The following is a 7,941-nucleotide window of genomic DNA, read 5'->3' on the forward strand; positions in this document are numbered from 1 at the left end:
TCTGTCGATGGACATCTTGGCTCTTTCCACAGTTTGGCTATTGTGGACATTGCTGCTATAAACATCAGGGTGCACGTACCCCTTCGGATGCCTACTTTTGTATCTTTGGGGTAAATACCCAGTAGTGCAATTGCTAGATCATATGGTAGCTCTATTTTCAACTTTTTGAGGAACCTCCATACTGTTTTCCAGAGTGGCTGCACCAGCTTGCATTCCCACCAACAGTGTAGGAGGGTTCCCCTTTCTCCGCATCCCCGCCAACATCTGTCGTTTCCTGACTTGTTAATTTTAGCCATTCTGACCGGTGTGAGGTGGTATCTCATTGAGGTTTTGATTTGGATTTCCCTGATGCCAAGCGATATTGAGCACTTTTTCATGTGTCTGTTGGCCACTTGGATGTCTTCTTTGGAAAAATGTCTGTTCATGTCTTCTGCCCATTTCTTGATTGGATTCTTTGTCCTTTGGGTGTTGAGTTTGATGAGTTCTTTATAGATTTTGGATACTAGCCCTTTATCTGATATGTCATTTGCAAATATCTTCTCCCATTCTGTCGGTTGTCTTTTGGTTTTGTTGACTGTTTCCTTTGCTTTGCAAAAGATTTTTATCTTGATGAAGTCCCAATAGTTCATTTTTGCCCGGGCTTCCCTTGCCTTTGGCGACGTTTCTAGGAAGAAGTTGCTTTGGCTGAGGTCGAAGAGGATGCTGCCTGTGTTCTCCTTTAGGATTTGGATGGACTCCTGTCTCACATTGAGGTCTTTCAACCATTTGGAGTCTATTTTTTGTGTGTGGTGTAAGGAAATGGTCCAGTTTCATTCTTCTGCATGTGGCTTTCCAATTTTCCCAACACCATTTGTTGAGGAGACTGTCTTTGTTCCATTGGACATTCTTTCCTGCTTTCTCAAAGATTAGTTGACCATAGAGTTGAGGGTCCATTTCTGAACTCTCTATTCTGTTCCATTGATCTATGTGTCTGTTTTTGTGTCAGTACCATGCTGTCTTGATGATGACAGCTTTGTAATAGAACTGGAAGTCCGGAATTGTGATGCCGCCGGCTTTGCTTTTCTTTTTCAATATTCCTCTGGCTATGCGGGGTCTTTTCTGGTTCCATACAAATTTTAGGATTATTTGCTCCATTTCTTTGAAAAAAGTGGATGGTATTTTGATGGGGATTGCATTGAATGTGTAGATTGCTCTAGGTCGCATTGACATCTTCACAATATTTGTTCTTCCAATCCATGAGCATGGAACGTTTTTCCATTTCTTTGTGTCTTCCTCAATTTCATTCATGAGTATTTTAGAGTTTTCTGAGTACAGATCCTTTGTCTCTTTGGTTAGATTTATTCCTAGGTATCTTATGGTTTTGGGTGCAATTGTAAATGGGATCAACTCCTTAATTTCTCTTTCTTCTGTCTTGTTGTTGGTGTATAGGAATGCCACTGATTTCTGTGCATTGATTTTATATCCTGCTACTTTACTGAATTCGTGTATGAGTTCTAGCAGTTTTGGGGTGGAGTCTTTTGGGTTTTCCACATAAAGTATCCTATCATCTGCAAAGAGTGAGAGTTTGACTTCTTCTTTGCCAATTTGGATGTCTTTGATTTCTTTTTGTTGTCTGATTGCTGTGGCTAGGACTTCCAATACTATGTTGAATAGCAGTGGTGATAGTGGACATCCCTGCCGCATTCCTGACCTTAGGGGGAAAGCTCTCAGTGTTTCCCCATTGAGAATGATATTTGCTGTAGGTTTTTCATAGATGGCTTTTATGATATTGAGGTATGTACCATCTATCCCTATACTCTGAAGAGTTTTGATCAAGAAAGAATGCTGTACTTTGTCAAAAGCTTTTTCTGCATCTATTGAGAGGATCATATGATTCTTGTTCTTTCTTTTCTTAATGTATTGTATCACATTGATTGATTTGCAGATGTTGAACCAACCTTGCAGCCCAGGGATAAATCCCACTTGGTCATGGTGAATAATCCTTTTAATGTACTGTTGGATCCTATTGGCTAGTATTTTGGTGAGAATTTTTGCATCCATGTTCATCAGGGATATTGGTCTGTAATTCTCCTTTTTGATGGGGTCTTTGTCTGGTTTTGGGATCAAGGTAGTGCTGGCCTCATAAAATGAGTTTGGAAGTTTTCCTTCCGTTTCTATTTTTTGGAATAGTTTCAGAAGAATAGGTATTAATTCTTCTTGAAATGTTTGGTAGAATTCCCCTGCGAAGCCATCTGGCCCTGGGCTTTTGTTTTTTGGGAGATTTTTGATGCCTGCTTCAATTTCCTTAGCGGTTATAGGTCTGTTCAGGTTTTCTATTTCTTCCTGGTTCAGTTTTGGTAGTTGATACATCTCTAGGAATGCCTCCATTTCTTCCAGGTTATCTCATTTGCTGGCATAGAGTTGCTCATAATATGTTCTTATAATTGTTTGTATTTCTTTGGTGTTGATTGTGATCTCTCCTCTTTCATTCATGATTTTGTTGATTTGGGTCATTTCTCTTCTCTTTTTGATAAGTCTGGCCAGGGGTTTATCAATCTTGGTAATTCTTTCAAAGAACCAGCTCCTAGTTTCCTTGATCTGTTCTACTGTTCTTTTAGTTTCTATTTCATTGATTTCTGCCCTAATCTTTATTATTTCTCTTCTCCTGCTGGGTTTAGGCTTTATTTGCTGTTCTTTCTCCAGCTCCTTTAGGTGGAGGGTTAGGTTGTGTACTTGAGACCTTGTTTCTTGAGAAAGGCTTGTATTGCTATATACTTTCCTCTTAGGACTGCCTTTGCTGTATCCCAAAGATTTTGAACAGTTGTGTTCTCATTTTCATTGGTTTCCATGTATTTTTTTAATTCTTCTTTAATTTCCTGGTTGACCCATTCATTCTTCAGTAGGATACTCTTTAGCCTCCATGTATTTGAGTTCTCTCCGACTTTCCTCTTGTGATTGAGTTCTAGTTTCAAAGCATTGTGGTCTGAAAATAGGCAGGGAATGATCCCAATCTTTTGGTACTGGTTGAGACCTGATTTATGACCTAGGATGTGATCGATTCTGGAGAATGTTCCATGGGCACCAGAAAAGAATGTGTATTCCGTTGCTTTGGGGTGGAATGTTCTGAATATGTCTGTGAAGTCCATTTGGTCCAGTGTGTCATTTAAAGTCTTTATTTCCTTGTTGATCTTTTTCTTAGATGATCTGTCCATTTCAGTGAGGGGGATGTTAAAGTCCCCCACTATTATTGTATTGTTGTTGATCTGTTTCTTTGCTTTTGTTATTAATTGCCTTCTATAATTGGCTGCTCCCATGTTAGGGGCATAGATATTTACAATTGTTAGATCTTCTTGTTGGATAGATCCTTTAAGTAAGATATAGTGTCCTTCCTCATCTCTTATTACAGTCTTTGGTTTAAAATCTAATTTGTCTGATATAAGGATTGGCACTCCAGCTTTCTTTTGGTGTCCATTAGCATGGTAAATGGTTTTCCACCCCCTCACTTTCAATCTGGGTGTGTCTTTGGTTCTAAAATGAGTCTCTTGCAGACAGCATATCGATGGGTCTTGTTTTTTAATCCAGTCTGTTAGCCTGTGTCTTTTGATTGGGGCATTGAGCCCATTTACATTCAGGGTAACTATTGAAAGATAGGGATTTAGTGCCATTGTATTGCCTGTAAGGTGACTGTTACCGTAAATTGTCTGTGTTCCTTTCTGGTCTATGTTGCTTTTAGGCTCTCTCTTTGCTTAGAGGACCCCTTTCAAGATTTCCTGTAGGGCTGGTTTTGTGTTTGCAAATTCCTTTAGTTTTTGTTTGTCCTAGAAGCTTTTGATCTCTCCTTCAATTTTCAATGACAGCCTAGCTGGATACAGTATTCTTGGCTGCATATTTTTCTCATTTAGTGCTCTGAATATAACCTGCCAGTCCTTTCTGGCCTGCCAGGTCTCTGTGGATAGGTCTGTTGCCAATCTAATGTTTCTACCCTTGTAGGTTACATATCTCTTCTCCCAAGCTGCTTTCAGGATTTTCTCTTTGTCTATGAGACTCGTAAGTTTTACTATTAGATGTCAGGATGTTGACCTATTTTTATTGATTTTGAGAGGGGTTCTCTGTGCTTCCTGGATTTTCATGCCTGTTTCTTTCCCCAAATTAGGGAAGTTCTCTGCTATAATTTGCTCCATTATACCCCTGCCCCTCTCTCTCTTTCTTCTTCTTCTGGGATCCCAATTATTCTAATGTTGTTTCGTCTTATGGTATCGCTTATCTCTCGAATTCTGCCTTCGTGATCCAGTAGTTGTTTATCTCTCTTTTTCTCAGCTTCTTTATTTTCCATCATTTCATCTTCTATATTACTGATTCTCTCTTCTGCCTCATTTATTCTAGCACTTAGCGCTCCCATTTTTGATTGCACCTCATTAATAGCCTTTTTGATTTCTACTTGGTTGGATTTTAGCTTTTTTACTTCTCCAGAAAGGGTTTCTCTAATAACTTCCATATTTTTTTCAAGCCCAGCTAGTATCTTTAAAGTGATGATTCTGAACTCTAGATCTGACATCGTACTAATGTCCGTATTGAGTAGGTCCCTGGCAGTTGGTAGTACCTCTTGTTCTTTTTGTTGAGGTGATTTTTTCCGTCTCGTCGTTTTGTGCAGAGGAGAATAGATTAATGAGAGAACAAAATGCTAGCAGAGTAACAATGTCCCCAGAAAATATACTCTAAACAAATCAGAAAAGACCTGAAGCAGTGGGATAAGAAAGGGAAAGAGAGAAAAAAGAAAAAGAAAAAAAGAAAAAGATAAAGATAAAAACAAAAACAAACAAAACAAAACAACAATAACAAATGAAAAACCAGAATGTGATCAAATATGATCAGGCTGGTATATAGATCAGTGCCACACACTAGATTTGGGGTGTATTTTGGTCTTTTAGAAGAAAGTGCCTCCCAAAATTTTAAAGAAAGAAAAACTTATATATGTACAAAAATAAGGGTTGATATGATGAAGGGATGGAATATGACTGTAAAAATGGAAATTATAAAAAATTTTATAAAAGGAATTGATAAGAAGTTGTTTGAAAAAAGAAAGAAGAGGATTTAAAAAAAGAAAAAAGAAAAAGAAAAAAAAAGGGAAAGGATGTGATCAGGCAGGGGAATAGAAAACACCATATACTAGAGATTTAGGGTATATTTTAATCTGTTAGAAGAAACTATCTCAAAACTTTAAAGAGAGAACAACTTATATATATAAGCCAAAAATATGGGTAACTTCTATGAAGGGATAGAATATGACTCTAAAAATGAAAAATAAATTTTTTTTAAAAAAAAAGGGATTGATAAGATGTTGGTTGAAAAAGGGAAAAAGAAAAATTCAAAAAGAAATAAAAAGACAAAAAGACAGTTAAAAAAATTAACTTTAAAAGACTAAAGAATCATGGTAAAAAGCCGTGAATTCTATGTGCAGTATTCCCCTAGCGCTGGAGTTCTGCCGTTCTCATTGATCGGTAAACTTGGTCTTGGCTGGCTGTTCTCGCTGATCTTCTGGGGAGGGGCCTGTTGCTGTGGTTTCCAAATGTCTGTGCCGGAGACGGAATTGCCCCGCCCTTGCCCCCTCCCGGGTAAGTAATTTGTTCGGGTTTGCTCTCCAGAGCTTTTGTTCCCTGCGAGCTTTCCGTACAGCTTTGGAGGCGGAGAGTGAAAATGGCGGCCTCCCAATCTCTGTTCCGGAGGAGCTGAGAACTCTGGGCCCCGCTCCTCAGTGAGCCCCCAGAGAAAAGCCGTCAGTTACTCCCGTCTCCCCGGTCTCCAGCCACACTCCTGCAACCGCGCGCCTCTATCTCTGGCACCCGACCCCGGGTGGAGTCTCCAAACCCAGCAGATCCCTGCGGTGCACTCCCGCGCGGCTCCTCCCGGGGGAGGAAGGTGAGTCTCCCCGGATCTGCCGCTTGTTGGGTCCCTGCTGGAGGAGCAGGGGCCCGACTGTGCCGCGGATCACGGTTTATGGCAACCCCGAGCTGAGAGCCCGCACCTGGGCTCCACCTCTGCAGCCGGCTTCCCTGCTCCGTTACCTGGGAGCCCTGCCACACTCAGGCACCCCTGGTCTTTCTGTGACCCCAAGGGTCCTGAGACCACACTGTCCCGGAGGGTTCCACCCCCCGCTTAGCCACCAGAGTGACGTCCCTCCGCGGAGCAGACTTCTAAAAGTTCCGATTTTGTGCTCCGCGGCTCTATCACTTGCCAGAAATGGCCGACGGAGGCCCCTCCCCCGCTGTCTATCCTCCCGAATATCGCCTTGGATTCACTTCTCCGCACATCCTACCTTCCAGAAAGTGGTCGCTTTTCTGATGAGAGAGTTGTTGCTCTTCTTTTCTTCGATCTCCTGTTGAGTTTGTAGGTGTTCAGAATGGTTTGATCCCTATCCAGCTGAATTCCTGAGAGGAGACGAAATCCAGGTCTCCTACTCCTCCGCCATCTTGCTCCGCCCCCCCACTTTATTGTCTTCTTAAACTGCATTTGATTTCATTGGTAATTAACTTTCAAAATGAGTCTTATCAATATGCATTGCTCTTAGTTTCCTTTAAATATGGCCACTCATATGCCCCTCAATTTTACCCTTTTGGCTGTATGCAAGTAGTCTTTCCCTATCAAAGAAAAAAAAGAAAGAAAAAGGAAAATCCAGGAAGTAGATTGATTTAAAGAGGCTTATATATACCGTGCATCAATATAGAAACAAAAGAGAAGACTCAACAAGGAAATTGTACTTGTAACATTAGGCAACTTGCCATTGAAAACTACTCTTAATGAGCATTATTACCTCCAAAGAAAATGGCACACTACCTTGTATGTAGGCACTCTGCCATATAACAGATGGATCTGCACATGCAATGCCAAGAAACCACATATGACTATCAGACATGGCTCTTAACCATGTTATTTTCAGCTTATAGTATTTAAATGACTGTTGTCCTGCAATGCTGTGGTTGTAGTCAAGAAGAGCAAATACGGCAATTATAATCATAGCAACTGTCCGGGATCAAACGAGAGGGGGTTCCATTTCAACATACCTCTTGGGCTATTATTCTGCCTTTTAGTCAGTGAATAGAAAGGTATAAAGTTTTGTTGCTCTGCTAACAAATACAGGAAGTAAATGTATATATATGGACAAATAGACTGAAGTCATCATTCTAAAGGCTGGTGAAAATATTGTTTCTGAAAATAGTTTCTACTTAAATCATAGCTACCTAAGAAGATTTCTTCTGTAGCAGTCTGTATCACTGAAATTCAAAAAGGTTGATTTCCAGTATCACTTAAAAGTTTAAATCAAATTTTGACCATCAGAATCTATTTCAATTTTTCAAGAAAAATATGCATATGTTAGCCAAATAGCCAACTATGTTTCTCACACCTTAAATTTATAACCTTATATGTAAAACATAAAATTAAAGTACATTAACATTAATGAAACACACTATTATGTTCACAGTATTGTGCTGAGCACTGAGGGAGATGCAGAAAAAAAGACAACAGGCTACCATCTTTGGACTTTTCATGTAATTGTCACAGCATCAATAAAGATCTTTGAAGGAGGTAAACTTAAGACAGGCTAAGAAGAGCGGGTAATAGTTTGAATTTGTAATCAGTTGAATATGGTATGCAGTATTATTTACCCTTTGTGGGGAAATGACAGTCAAAGGCTCTGATAATCAACAGGTAATTTAAATGGCTTTTCCACAGCTTCTGTATTTTGTATTCCTTTAAAATATTCCAATAATTGCTTAAGTAACTAATAATCTTCTTTAGTGGAATCCTGGCAAAGATCCCATTGGTCATGCCTACTGAGGCAGGTGTTGCCTCTAACTGCAGGGATGACCATGAAATTCTGCTGCTGAGGTGAACCTGGCCAAAGAGAAGGTGAACCCATGGGGACCCACGGTACTAGTTTCTCAAACAGAGATCTCTGAGGGATTT

Source organism: Mirounga leonina, unplaced genomic scaffold, assembly GCF_011800145.1.
Source record: "Mirounga leonina isolate KUSES-001 unplaced genomic scaffold, KU_Mleo_1.0 Mir_153, whole genome shotgun sequence".
Classification (NCBI taxonomy): Eukaryota; Metazoa; Chordata; class Mammalia; order Carnivora; family Phocidae; genus Mirounga; species Mirounga leonina.